A 15,459-nucleotide genomic window follows, 5' to 3' on the forward strand; every position below is an offset into this window, starting at 1 on the left:
TCTGTATTATTTGGTACTACTTTTACCTGGAATCTGAAATCGATTTAGAACAAGAAGGCCCTTTGCTGTTAATTTAAATAACAATACAGGACTGGAGTGAGGCAAGGCTGCTCTGAAATAGCATTTTGCCAGTTGATTATAGTATCACCTACCAAACAACAAGAGCTATTTAATAGCTAGTAATTTTGTTTTAAAAGAGTTTTATCCAGTGGACTATTACCTGCAGCATCATGATTTTGTGATTACATGTCCAAAAGTAGCATTTATCCCTGCTTTTATGCGAAGTACCTCTTAAAGGGTCTTTCTAGAAAGTAATTTTGAAGGTGTTTCCTTTTATATAGATAACATTTAAAACAATAAAACAAGAACAATACTGTTATCATATTATTCTATCCTAAATCAAATACAGTCTTGGAACAGGTAATTACGTTAAGCTTCAGAATGCATTAATATTTCTCTCTTAAGAGCATAAGCTCTTATCTACACTGAAGATATTTGTAAAATTTAGCAAGGTTGAAATGTAGCTATAGTGTTGATATCCTAGCTATAAACTAGGAAAATCTTTTCATTCTTAGCTTTCTTTTCCTGTCATGCAATCCCACCTAATCTTGACATAGTCTAAGGCATCTGTATGCTTTTCCATGAAAGGTGTTCCCTTTCCAGGGTTTTGCCTAGAAATGTTTTTGTGAGGTTTTCGCGGTGCTGACATCTGACTCCTGCCCTGTCCACCTGTGTTGATTTATTAATCAAACATTGACTGAATGCCTGCGATGCTTATATTGTTTCTCAGTCTTATGTGTCTCACTTTTATAACTTCTTGAGAGAATGGATTCTGTGCCAGATGTTGAGGATAGAGGAGGGAAGAAAGACAAGAAAGATTCTCACTTCAGGGAACTTTTGTTATGATGATATGACTCACGATAAATAAGCAATCAAATCAATGAACAAAAGAATTCTGGACAAAGGAGATAGCAAGTACAGAGGCCCCTCATAAGTTCTTTCTACGTTCTCATTTTTTGAAAGAGCTACTGAATACAGGGGAGTGTAGTCTGACAAGAGGTCAGGGAAGCAAAGAGCAGTCAGATCATGTTGGATTTGTAGGTCATGGGTTTTGAAACTTATTCTAAGGGCAATGAGAATCTGTCAGAAGGACTCAGGGAAATGGGCATTTCAGCATGCTAGAAGCTGGAGGCACACATTCCTCCAGGATACCTGGGTGCTTTGCTTTTTCCCCTCATATGTGAGTTTTGCCTTGCTGATGCAGAGTTTGGTTCAAGAACTGGACAGGCTTGTTGTGTGTCTATATTACCTTAACTGGAAACCTGTAGATGGTCCATATCATTGCCTAAAAATTGGCACCCCAAAGATATCCAGTCCTACTCTCCAGAACTTGTAAGTGGGACTTTATTTGGAGTAAAGGTCTTTGCAGATGTGAGTAAGTAAAGGATTTTAAAATGGATAGACAATCCTGGATTATCTGCTGCTGCTGCTGCTAAGTCGCTTCAATTGTGTCCGACTCTGTGAGACCCCATAGACAGCAGCTCACCAAGCTCCCCCGTCCCTGGGATTCTCCAGGCAAGAACATTGGAGTGGGTTGCCATTTCCTTCTCCAATGAGTGAGAGTGAAAAGTGAAAGTGAAGTCACTCAGTCATACCCGACTCTTAGCGACCCCATGGACTGCAGCCCACAAGGATCCTCCGTCCATGGGATTTTCCAGGCAAGAGTACTAGAGCGGGTTGCCATTGCCTTCTCCAGTGGATTGTCTAGATGGGCCACAAATGCTGTTACAGGTAAGTGAGAGACAAGAGGGATTTTGTATGCATAGAGGAATGGTGCTGAGAAGTCATAGCAGAGAGAGAGTTGAAGATGCTGGTTTTGAAGACTGGAGTGATAGAGTCACAAGTTAAGGAATGCCTGCAGCCAACAGAAGCTAAATACAAGAGATAAGGAATGGGTTTTTCTCTAGAGCCTGCAGAGAGAATTCAGACATAGCCACACACTGATTTTAGCTCAGTGGTACTGATTTCAGACTTCTGGTCTCTAGAACTGGGAGAGAAGAAATTTCTATTGTTTAAGCTACCAAGTTTTTGTCAACTTTACAGCAGCCACAGGAAATGAATATAGTCTCCATGTAAATATTCCTAGAATGGTGACCTAAGTCTCAAGTACAAATGGAACTTTCTTACTTTATACAACAGGGCCATTGGTACCTGTGTGTAATTCTCCTACTGGGGGTTCTGGAGACCAAGGGGAATCAGTGTAAGAGTTGGAGCAGAGATCCAGTGTAAGAGATCCTCCCTGTTGTGGCCACCAAAATTCCAATATGATTTGTGCCCTGTCCTCTTGCAATCTAGTAGAAACTCTAGAGGGTGTTTTAAACTGGAAATCTGATCTCTATGTGCTTTAAGAAAAAGATCACTCTGACCACTGTCAGACAGGTTGTAAGAGAACAGTAATAGAAATTCTTAAAGTAATTCTGGGATGCCTGTTTGAGACACTGTTCTTCCTTTACTTTTAAGACATATTTGATTGGCTGGTTCTAAATTTCCGTAAAGTCTGTTTATATAGATCTTATTCTTGTTTCCATGTATAGCCATTTCTTTTAGGAACTCAAATATGTCAGATCTCTATTTCTTAGAAGCAAGGGCACTTTTCTCAAAGAGCTTATCAGCTCATGTGTACAGATGGGCCCATACCTGAAAAGATAACTGAGTAATAGACAAAGTTAAGTCCTTACATTCAGCCAAACAAATGCTTCAGACATTAAGACCTTGAGAATTTAGAGAAGACACGGTGAGTATAGGCTGAAGTCCTAGGAAAAATTTTCTGGAGAAATTGGAATTTGATTTCGGAATAAAAAGACTTAGAATGTATCCAGTCCAAACCAGATTAGCATGGCTATTGACAATGTTTTAAACTTGGGTTTTGGTGGTATCTGAAGGGTGGAAAATCCCATGGATGGAGGAGCCTGGTAGGTTGCAGTCCATGAAGTTGCTAAGAGTTGGACACGACTGAGTGACTTCACTTTCAATTTTCACTTTCATGCATTGGAGAAGGAAATGGCAACCCACTCCAGTGTTCTTGCCTGGAGAATCCCAGGGACGGGGGAGCCTGGTGGGCTGCCGTCTATGGGGCTGCACAGAGTCGGACACGACTGAAGCGACTTAGCAGCAGAAGGGTGGAAACTAACACTTCAAATTCCATTTCAGAAAATTAATTTACCATAAATGCTTTCAAATATAATTATAAACTTCTTTTGAGTATCAAATGTGTAGAGAAAGAAATAACTTACTTTCCAAGGGTATCTTATGATTTAGATTTAAGTTATTCATCTAATTTAAATTAAGTGACCTGATATGTGATGAAACCATGGTGTATGATGGGAATTTTTAAATTGCAGCAGGTAATGTCATGAGTGAGAGAAACTATTCAGGAGTGATTGTGTGTATGCACTTGAGGAGCATATGAGAAGAGGTTCTGAGTACTATCTAGAAAATAATATTTTTAATATTTAGTGTAAATATATAATACACAGCACAGAAGCAAGTGATAAAAGCTATCATTATAATGAAAAGTATGGATCAGAAGACAAAGCTAAAGTAAGATGTATGAAATCGGACATTTTGGAAAAAGCCAGCAGAGGCTACCAAAGCCATCTGGGGAAATAGTGGGTTGGTCAAAAAGTATGTAATCCACTCTCTATTGGCCAAGCTAATAGGAAAGATAAGGTGGAGAGTTGTGTATCCTCACAAAGATGAAAACAAGGTGAGCCAATGCAGTTGAAGTTGGACCAACTAAAGCTGAACCATGCTCAATGGCCCATGAAATAGATCTCTCTTCTCATGACAATGACATAATGAGAAAAGTCCCATGTAAGTGAAGTACAGTTAGAGCCGGAGCTTCCAGCTTGGTGGAAGTTCTAGGCTGGACCCTGGGAAGACAGGGAAGAGTACTGGAGTGGGTTGCCATTGCCTTCTCTGCTATGAAGTGATAGTTAAGTGAAAACTTGCTGTGTGGGATGTATGCCTTTTGTCTCTCCTGCAGATGAGACATCATTTAGGAGCATATTTACACTCTCTCTACATATTTACACTTTTCTCTACTCACCATCCCCACTTCCTTGGGAGGAACTTGGCACTGGGAAATGTTGGGAGCTCACTCTCCTGTCTTGGCCTGGAGGTGACTGTGCGGCATGCTTCTTAGATCGCTATTCTTACCTGTTAAAACCTAGGACAGTTAGGGCAGACCAAAGTGGGTGTTTGATGCAGAACAGGACAAGGAGTCAAAGCAATGATTATTATAATTTTATACAAAGAAAGTTAGCCTCTTAACTGCTGAGCTTCCAAAGGTTGTGACTTTATAGGTCTGTCTTTCCCAGTCTCGGTGTCTCGAGTGTTGTTGGTGCGTCTCTGGTTTCAGCAGGCTCAGGGAAAGACAGCTTCAGCTGAGGACAACAGTCATGTAGCTCAGAACTTGAAAAGTGTCTAGTTGCTCCAGGTGTCCTGTAGGTCAGCAGGGTGTTAAGCTGATAACTTCAAATTTCTTCTTGATTCCTCCCCCCACCAAAAAAAAAAAAAAAAAAAGATAAATGGAGATCCTTGGTTAATCTTGTCCCACATTTAAAATTTCTCCAGTTTAAAAAAAAAAAAAAAAAAGCAGAGAAGTTGTCTTCTTAATACTCACTATGAATGAAATTCTTAGAGATAAGGGTTTGTTATCAACCCAGGTCCTCAGATTCTTTAATCAATAGAAACTGATAAAAGACCAGACAAGCAATTCAGGCAAGGTTTTATTGGGGCTCATGATGCAGCACAAGGGAGGGAAAACAAGTAACAGGCTCCCTTGTACCTTCCCGGAGAGCGGTGGGGACTGGGCCTTAATGGGGTGAGGTTGGGGCAGATTCATGGTTGGGCCAGAGGTGTGGCTTAGGTGGTTTTCCCATACCCTTAGTGGTGCTGTATGTGGGCATCATGCCTGATATCCTGCTTTTGCTCCTGGCACCTCAGAAAGTTTGGTTTTTGGCCTTTATCATCTAATAGTTCATAACTTGCCCCGAGTGCACATGCATGCAGTTATTTTTTTTGTCCCTTATCATTTCTTTGTATTCTGTTGCTTAAGGAGACAATTGTCCAGGTACAAATGTGCTGAGTTTCTCAATCATGTCAGACTCTTTGCGACCCCATGGACTGTAGCCCATCAGGAGAAACTCAGCACATTTGTACCTGATTCTCCAGGTAAAAATACTGGAGTGGGTTGCCATGCCTTCCTCCAGGGAATCTTCCTGACCCAGGGATTGAACCCAGGTCTCCCACACTGTAGGTGGATTCTTCACCATCTGAACCACCAGGGAAGCTCATCCAGGTACAAGCAGTGCAATAAAGGGACCCAGATCCCAGCCTGTCTTAGATTCAACTGAAAATACTAGGTCCTTGGGATCTGCTATAATAGTCTGAAGGACAATGGGGAAATCACCACCATGTCAGTGCTTCTGCTCTCTTTAGGATCTTCAGTGAGATTAAGAGAAAGTCAGACCCTAAGATTTACAAATAGAAGTAACATAGAAACCTATTATTAATTCCTAGCCAAGTAAGTCCTTATTTAAAAATTTGTCATCATTAAAGAGGAAGTATAAGGATTTAGGTAGCTCAGCTATGAGGGAAACCTGAGCTCACAGGTGAAAATAGCCAGGTGCCTGAGAAGGGCAAGCCCTCAACATCATGGTCAGCCAGCTGCAGCCCGTGGACAAAATCTACTCTCTGTTGTTTATATATGGTCCCTCAGCTGAGAATGATCTGTATATTTTAAATGGTTGAAAACAAAGTAGAAAGATAATATTTTGTGACACATTAAAATATAAAATTCAGTCTACAGCCATCCCCCCCCAAACGTGCCCCATCTCATCCATCTGAAATTATACAAAATTCAAATTTCAATGCCCATAAATAAAGTTTTATTGGAATACAGCCACATACTCATTTACGTGTTGTCTGTGGCTGCTTCACACTGCAATGGCAGAGCTGAGTAGTTGCGACAGAGACCATCTGGCTCACGAAACCAAAAATACTATCTAGCCTTTTACTCAGAGAAGGCGAAGGCACCCCACTCCAGTACTCTTGCCTGGAAAATCCCATGGACGGAGGAGCCTGGTGGGCTGCAGTCCATGGGGTCGTGAAGAGTTGGACACGACTGAGTGACGTCATTTCCACTTTTCACTTTCATGCATTGGAGAAGGAAATGGCAACCCACTCCAGTGTTCTTGCCTGGAGAATCCCAGGGATGGGGGAGCTTGGTGAGCGGCCGTCTATGGGGTCACACAGGGTCGGACACGACTGAAGCGACTTAGCAGCAGCAGCAGCCTTTTACTGAAAATCAGTACGCTGACCTCAGCTCTATGAGAAAGAAAATAAACTGAAAAGCGTATCCAACCTGAAGGAGAGTTATTGGGACAGCTTAAAATAAGTATAATAAATATATTAAAGAGATAATAAGCTATAAATGAAAAAGAGTTATAGCAATGAAAAAGCAATTAATTTATTTTAAAACAATTGGAAATATTAGGTGTAAAAAACAGAACAGTTGAAGAACACAGTAGATGAGGTAATTACTAGGGTAGGCAGTGCTGAAGAATGAATCTAATACTGCTATTTCATTTTTCCCTTTATCAATTTTCTAGAGATAATGAATTGGTTCCCCATCATTCTCTGAAGTTAACCATTTAGTTTATTTTGGTATCATTAGGACTCATGAATATAAACATATTTGATGGGTTTTAATCTGTCACAATTATTCAAGTAAGTTGCTGTGCCTGAGGCACAGTGAGGCAGAACAAACCAGTACAGGGGAACCAGGAGCAGAGGGAGACTTATTGCAGGGCTCTGCAAGGAGATGGGTGGCTCATGCCCTAAAAAGCCCTGAGATTCGCAAGGGTTTCAGGAAAGCATTTTTAAAAGCCAGGTGAGAGAGGCGAGTCACAGGGTATGTGATCAGTCCTTGCACAACTCTCCGATTGGCTGATGGTGAGGTAACAGGGCAGTATCACAGGAGTTAACATTATCATTCCTGAGGATCCAGGAGGCCTGGCCTATGAGCTCATGGTCATTAGGGAGGTTCATATCGGTAAAGCAATTCAGGAAGTGTGCATCAGATATTATCTAGGTACTTCTGAGAGAAGACGAAGTAGAGGATACAGGGGAAGGGCCTGTCCTAGGAAGCCCCTTAAGGTCCAGCTTGGTTACACAATTATCCTCATCGAAGCTCAGATTTTCCCATATTGGGCCAGTAGAAGCCTGTTAAAGATGGGCCCTGAATCTTTTGATGTGACCATAAAGTCTTTGAGAGCTTCTTTTCTACATGCTATGACAAGATTTTCCTCTTGTCACAGGAACCTCTTCTCCATTTCCTGCTCTAGACCGAGAATCAGCCATTCTCTAAGAAGTCCTGGCTTCTTGTGATTGTAAGTACAATTTCAGGACTACTGTCTCTGTCTTAGGGATGTTTAATATGACTGTGTTGCGTGGTTCAGTGGTAAAGAATCCGTCTGCCAACACAAGAGATGTAAGAGATATGGATTCGATCCCTGGGTCAAGGAGATCCCCTGGAGGAGGAAATGGCAACCCACTGCAGTATTCTTGCCTGGAGAATCCCATGGACAGAGAAGCCTGGTGGGCTATAGTCCATGGGGTCACAAAGAGTCAGACACGACTGAGCATGGAAGCGTACATGCATTTTAGTCACTGTAGGCTTTGCCAGTGATCTCTATCTTTCACTTTATTTCCTCCTACACAGTTGCTGGTTTCATGCAGGCTTTTATGGCCACTGGTAGTTGGTCCTTACCCACCTGTTCTTGGGGATTCCCTGAAATATTTTATTACTTAGTTTTGCTGTAAAAGTTGTTAATGAGTTTAACAGTTTTGTATGTATTTCAAATTAGTTTTCAACTGTAGAAGAGATAAAACTAGCAAAATAAAACACAAAGGAATTGATAAAGACAAAGTACAGGTTAAATAAAGAAAAGCAAAAAGTTAAGTCAATGAATAAAACTAAGAACTTGTTCTTTAGAAAGCCTAACAAGTAAGCTTTACACTGGAGCAATTGTTAAGAATGAGACACATACAATACGAGGAACAAAAATGCAATTTGATGGACAACAATATAACAGTTAATGTGAAAGCCCAAGCAGAAGATTATTTTCCAGGTAAGTATAAACTATAAAAACAAGCTCAACAATAGAAAACTAAACAGACTAATATGCAGAAAAGTGTTAACACAGCAGGCTTGAAACCGCTCTCTTCAGAAAGACCTCCTTGCAGATTGGCTCTTGGCTGGCATCTGAGATCTTGGCACTTGACCCATTCTCCCCACTGTTAAAGATGGTTCACTGTGCTCTGGACTGTGTAATCACTCTGACTTATGCTAAATACCTGCTTTCCTTCTGGGAACCTGGAATGTTGGAAAGAGCTCTTTGGAAGAGAAAGTGTGACCAGCCCCTCCATGAAAACCTTGGGCACTGGGTCTCCACTGGCCTCATGAGACAGAAACATTGCACTTTTGACTACATTTTTCATTGCTGGGAAAAGGAACATGTTGACTTATAGGGACATCCTCCCAAGAAGGAAAGAATGCCTCTAGACACCACCCAAGTCTCCTTTCCTTGTGAATATCATTTTATGATAAGCCTTAGCTGTGAGTACAACTACATGCTGACTCCTTTGATTAACACCAGTGGACCACTGAATGTTACCTTCTGTAAATCATACACTGATAACCCAAAAATAAATGAAAAAAATAGTCAAATTTCTACCCCTCTAAAGATGTATCAGGTTCAGAGTTTCAGGAATATCCTACTAAGTTTTTAAAACACTAGGCTTCTAAATTCTCTTGAAAAGAACAAGAAAGTGAAGACACTTAGTCGTGTCCAACTCTTTGTGACTCCATGGACTGTAGCCTACCAGGCTCCTCTGTCCATGGGATTCTCCAGAAAAGAGTACTGGTGTGGGTTGCCATTTCCTTCTCCAGGGGATTTTCATGACACAAAGATTGAACCTGGGTCTTTTGCACTGCAGCCAGATGCTTTTACTGTCTGAGGCAAATTCTCTTATTGAAATCTATTTCACTGATTTTTTCTTGATAGGGATTTCTAAGCAGGATCTTTTAATGTGTAACGTTCTTTGGTATTCTTTGCCTAGTTTTCTTCTATTACATATCTGTTGTTTAGAATAGAAAGATTTATGAACGTTATTGTCTTTTAATATTTTACCTCCATCTCAATGATGAAAACATCTTTTTATAGAAGATGTGCTCTGATTTTAGATTTTGCAGATGTGTGTTTTCACTCTTGATAGCTATAAGACTTGTGCAATTTACTTATTTTTTTATCTTTAGTTTCATCATGTGTAAAGTACTAATACAGAGTTCAGTTCAGTTCAGTCGCTCAATCGTGTCTGACTCTTTGAATTCCATGGACTGCAGCACACCAGGCCTCCCTGTCCATCACCAAATCCTGAAGTTTACTCAAACTCATGTCTATTGAGTTGGTGATGTCATCCAACCATCTCATCCTCTGTTGTCCCCTTCTCTTCCTGCTTTCAATCTTTCCCAGTATCAGGGTCTTTTTAAATGAGTCAGTTCTTTGCATCAGGTGGCCAAAGTATTGGAGTTTCAGCTTCAACATCAGGCCTTACAATGAATATTTGGTACTGATCTCCTTTAAAATGGACTGATTGGATCTCCTTGCAGTCCAAGGGACTCTCAAGAGTCTTCTCCAACACCACAATTCAAAAGTATCAATTCTTTGGTGCTCAGCTTTCTTTATAGTCCAACTCTCACATCCATACATGACAAATGGAAAAACCATAGCCTTGACTAGATGGAACTTTGTTGGCAAAGAAATGTCTCGGCTTGTTAATATGCTGTCTAGGTTGGTCATAGCTTTTCTTCCAAGGAGTAAGCATTTTTTTTTTTTTAATTTCATGGCTGCAGTCACCATCTGCAGTGATTTTGGAGCCCTTCAAATAAAGTCGGTCACTGTTTCCACTGTTACCCCATCTATTTCCCATGAAGTGATGGGACCAGATATCATGATCTTAGTTTTCTGAATGTTGAGTTTTAAGCCAACTTTTTCACTCTTCTCTTTCGTTTTCATCAAGAAGCTCTTTAGTTCTTCACTTTCTGCCGTAAGGGTGGTGTCATCTGCATTTTTGAGGTTATAGATATTTCTCCCGGCAATCTTGATTCCAGCTTGTACTTCATCCAGCCCGGCATTTCTCATGATGTACTCTGCATAGAAGTTAAATAAGAAGGGTGACAATATCCAGCCTTGACATATTCCTTTTCCGATTTGGAACCAGTCTGTTCATCCATGTCCAGTTCTAACTGTTGATTCTTGACCTGTGTACAGATTTCTCAGGAGGCAGGTCAGGTCGTCTGGTATTCCCATCTCTCTCTTTTTTTTAATTTATTTAGAGGCTAATTACTTTACAATATTGTATTTGTTTTGCCATACATCAACATGAATCCGCCACGGGTGTACACGTGTTCCCAATCCTGAACCCCTCCTCTCACCTCCCTCCCCATACCATCCCTCTGGGTCATCCCAGTGCACCAGCCCCAAGCTTCCTGTATCCTGCATCGAACCTGGACTGGCGATTCATTTCATATATGATATTATACATATTTCAATGCCATTCTCCCAAATCATGCCTCCCTCCCTCTCTGTTGTGATCCATACAGTCAGTTATTTTATTTTGATTACTGATGTGTGAAGTCATTTGCCAGGTGATTCCCAGGTGGCGCTAGTGGTAAAGAACCTGTCTGCCAATGCAGAAGATGTAGAGAAGTGGGTTTGATCTCCAGGTCGGAAGATCCTCTGGAGGAGGAAATGGCAATGCACTCCAGTATTTTTGTCTGGAAAATCCTATGGACAGAGGAGCCTGGCAGGCTACAGTCCATGGGACTGCAAAGAGCTGGACATGACTGAACGTCTAACCGGGAGCTGACTGTGGCTCAGATCATGAATTCCTTACTGCAAAATTAAAATTTAAATGGAAGAAAGTGGGGAAAACCACTAGACCATTTAGGTATGACCTAAATCAAATCCCTTATGATTATACAGTGGAAATAAGAAATAGATTTAAGGGACTAGATTTGATAGACAGAGTGCCTGATGGACTATGGACAGAGGTTCATGACATTGTACAGAAAACAGGGATCAAGTCCATCCCCAAGAAAAAGAAATGCAAAAAAGCAATATGTCTGTCTGAGAAGGCCTTACAAATAGTTGTGAAAGGAATAGAAGTGAAAAGCAAAGGAGAAAAGGAAAGATATACCCATTTGAATGCAGAATTCCAAAGAATAGCAAAGAGGGATAAGAAAGCCTTCCTCAATGATCAGTGCAAAGAAATGGAGGAAAATAATCGAATGGGAAAGACTAGAGATCTCTTCAAGAAAATTAGAGATACCAAGGGAATATTTCAGGCAAAGATGGACTCAATAAAGGACAGAAATAGTATGGACTTAAAAGAAGCAGAAGATATTAAGAAGAGGTGGCAAGAATACACAGAAGAACTGTACAAAAAAGACCTCCATGACCCAGATAACCACGATGGTGTGATTACTCACCTAGGGCCAGACATCCTGGAATGTGAAGTTAAGTGGGCCTTAGGAAGCATCACTATGAACAAAGCTAGTGGAGGTGATGGAATTCCAGTTGAGCTATTACAAATCCTAAAAGATGATGCTGTGAAAGTGCTGCACTCAATATGTCATTAAATTTGGAAAACTCAGAAGTGGACATAGGACTGGAAAAGGTCAGTTTTTATTCCAATCCCAAAGAAAGGCAATGCCAAAGAATGCTCAAACTACCTCACAATAGCCCTCATCTTACATGCTAGTAAAGGAATGTTCAAAATTCTCCAAGCCAGGATTCAGCAATACATGAAACATGAACTTCGAGATGTTCAAGCTGGATTTAGAAAAGGCAGAGGAACCAGAGATCAAATTGTCAACATCTGTTGAATCATGGAAAAAGCAAGAGAGTTGCAGAAAAACATCTATTTCTACTTTATTGACTATGCCAAAGCCTTTGACTGTGTGGATCACAAGAAACTGTGGAAAATTCTGAAAGAGATGGGAATACCAGACCACCTGACCTGCCTCTTGAGAAATCTGTATGCATGTCAGGAAGCAACAGTTAGAACTGGACATGGAACAACAGACTGGTTCTAAATAGGAAAAGGAGTACGTCAAGACTGTATATTGTCACCCTTGTTATTTAACTTACATGCAGAGTACATCATGAGAAATGCCAAGCTGGATGAAGCACAAGCTGGAATCAAGATTGCCGGGAGAAATATCAATAACCTCAGATATACAGATGACACCACCCTTATAGCAGAAAGTGAAGAAGAACTAAAGAGCCTCTTGATGAAAGTGAAAGTGGAGAGTGAAAAAGTTGGCTTAAAACTCAACATTCAGAAAACTAAGGTCATGGCATCCAGTCCCATCATTTCATGGCAAATAGATGGGGAAACAGTGGCTGACGTTATTTTTTGCAGCTCTAAAATCTGCAGTGATTCATGGCTGCTATCACCCATGGAATTAGAAGACGCTTACTCCTTGGAAGGAAAGTTATGACCAACCTAGACAGCATATTAAAAAGCAGAGACATTACTTTGTCAACAAAGTTCCATCTAGTCAAGGCTATGGTTTTTCCATTGGTCATGTATGGATGTGAGAGTTGGACTATAAACAAAGCTGAGCACCGAAGAATTGATGCTTTTGAACTGTGGTGTTGGAGAAGACTCTTGAGAGCCCCTTGGACTGCAAGGAGATCCAACCAGTCCATCCTAAAGGAGACCAGTCCTGGGTGTTCTTTGGAAGGATTTGATGCTGAAGCTGAAACTCCAATACTTTGGCCACCTGATGGGAAAAACTGATTCATTTAAAAAGACCCTGATGCTGGGAAAGATTGAAGGCAGGAGGTGAAGGGGACGACAGAGGATGAGATGATTGGATAGCATTACGAACTCAATGGACATGGGTTTTGGTAAATTCCAGGAGTTGGTGGTGGACAGTGAGGACTGGCATGCTGTGGTTCATGGGGTCTCAAAGAGTTGGACACGGCTGAGCGACTGAACTGAACTGAACTGAACTGAGAGTCTAACACTACTACTACACTACTACTAACACTACTACTATTACTAATGTGTGAAATCATTTCAACCTATGAAGGGTTCCCCTGAAATAAATGTATTCATTTATGTTGGGTTGGCCAAAAAGTTTGTTTGGTTTTCCCTGCCATGGTACAAAAACCCAAATGAACTTTTTGGCCAACACAATATAGGGTTAGGGTTAGGGAGTTAGGATGATATATTCAGTCATCATTTGTTCACCCAATCTTTTTTAAAATTAATTAATTTATTTATGTCTGCCCCGAGTCTCTGCTGCTGTGCGCAGGCTCTCTCTAGTAGCAGTGAATGGGGCTCCTCTGTATGATGTGTGGGCTCTCATTGCAGTGGAATCTCTAGTTGCAGGCTTCAGAAGTTGTGGTGCAAGGACTTTGCTCAGTGGCATGTGAAATCTTCCTGGGCCATGCATCCAACCCATGTCCCCTGCACTGGCAGGCTTTTTATTAATCACTGGACCACCAGCAAAGTTCTCTTCACCAATCTTAAATGCCAGGTACTAATCTGGGCATGATATCTCATAGCAAATAGAGATGGGATTGTACTCTGATAAAATGTACAATTGAGTATTATAAAAACACAGGTAAATAAACCTATATTTTATATCAACATCTAGAATATATTTTCTTCCAATTAAGTGAAGATTTGAGCATTCTGTAAGATTCCCAACTTCCTTTTAATCCCATCCTGTCACCTCCAGTTAATCTACCATGTTAATAAACTTCAAAAGTTTTGCTTCAGAATATGGTTGTTCTTATTTACAAATGAACTCTATAGATTAAACAATAATAACTATAGCTTTTTTCAACTAAATTAATCTTTTAAATTCATTACTTGTTTGTATTCTGGTTGTAGGACTAGTGGCTAGACAATAACAACAGTATCAACCAGTTGTGCAGGTAAAATCTTACGTACACAAAATGTAAATTTCACATTCTAAGAACTTTGAGAGATTCTTTGCTACTAATTTTTTCTTTTCTTCTTTGTATATGTGGAAACCTTAATTTTGTCCTCAAAGCTGAATTTTTTATTTTAACTGACCTGAAATTCTAGGCTCAAAATCATTTTCTTTCAAAACTAGATACATTCTTCTGGTATAACTGATAGAAATTTTATTAATCAATTCAAGAATTCTTTTTTAAAAGAGAATTTTCTCCTACCCTAGAAGCTTTTGGGCTTCTCTGGAGGCTCAGACGGAAAAGAATCCACCTGCAATGTGGGAAATCTGGGTTCAATCCCTGGGTCAGGAAGATCCCCTGGAGAAGGAAATGGCAACCCACTCCAGTATTCTGGCCTGGAGAATCCTAAGGATAGAGGAGCCACAGTCCATGGAGTGGCAAAGAGTTGGGCATGACTGAGCCACTAAACTTACACAGAAGCTTTTGGGTTTGCTTGTAACCATTAATCTGTCCTCCATATCTATTATTTTGTTATTTTAAGAGTGTTACATAAATGGAATCATACAATATGTAACTTTTTGAGATTGGCTTTTTTCTTTCACTCTTCATTATTCCCTAGCAATTCATCCAAGTTATTGTGTATATCAGTAGTTTATTTTTTATTGATCAGTGTTCTATGATATGTACATACCACAGTTTATTCAACCATTCACCTGTTGAAGGACACTTGAGTGTTTTTCAGTTTCTGGCTATAATGAATAAATCTTCTGGGAACAATTGTGTACAGGATATTCTGTGATTATATGCTATTGTCTCTCTGATATAAATTCCCAAAGTGAAATAACTAGGTTTATGGCTAAGGCATATTTTGTTTTATAAGAAACTGCTATGTTCTTTTTAAGAGTAGCTGTGTCATTTTATGTTCTCACCAGCAATGTATGAATAATTCAATTTCTTCGCATCCTTCCTAGCATTTGGTGTTATTACTAAATTTTATTTTTTAACAAATTATTTCAGTTATTCTATTATATATATAGTGATATTTCATTTAGGGTTTAATTTGCATTTCTCTAATGGCATATGATGTCATCTATATGGCCTCTTCAATAAAATGCCCATGAATTCGACCTTTTTTAATTTGATTAATGGATTTTCAGTGTTGAGTTCTGTAACTCAACACAATATATAAAGTGTCCTTAATATATTCTAGATACAAGTCTTTTTTTGGATATGTGCTTTGCAAATATTTTCTTACAGTCTTTTCATTCTCTTTGCAGAGCAGGTTTTAAATTTTGTTGAGCTCCGAATTAGCAGTTTTTCCTTTTACACATCATGCTTTGGGTGTCAAGTCTAAGAATATTTTTCTAGTCCCCAAGTC

The 15,459-nt window shown here is 40.0% G+C and overlaps 1 long non-coding RNA gene across 1 annotated transcript in view; it reads left to right on the forward strand.

Moving 5' to 3' along the window:
- LOC147365482 (uncharacterized) overlaps nucleotides 1-15,459 on the forward strand; it is a 149,092-nt gene that overhangs the window by 107,321 nt on the left and 26,312 nt on the right. Inside the window, exon 2 of the long non-coding RNA XR_015135581.1 lies at nucleotides 7,383-7,454. This is a non-coding gene — a long non-coding RNA (uncharacterized LOC147365482). The remainder of the gene's footprint in view (nucleotides 1-7,382; nucleotides 7,455-15,459) is intronic.

Source organism: Bos grunniens, chromosome 10, assembly GCF_055505025.1.
Source record: "Bos grunniens cultivar Pamir isolate PY7600 chromosome 10, Bosgru_T2T1.0, whole genome shotgun sequence".
Classification (NCBI taxonomy): Eukaryota; Metazoa; Chordata; class Mammalia; order Artiodactyla; family Bovidae; genus Bos; species Bos grunniens.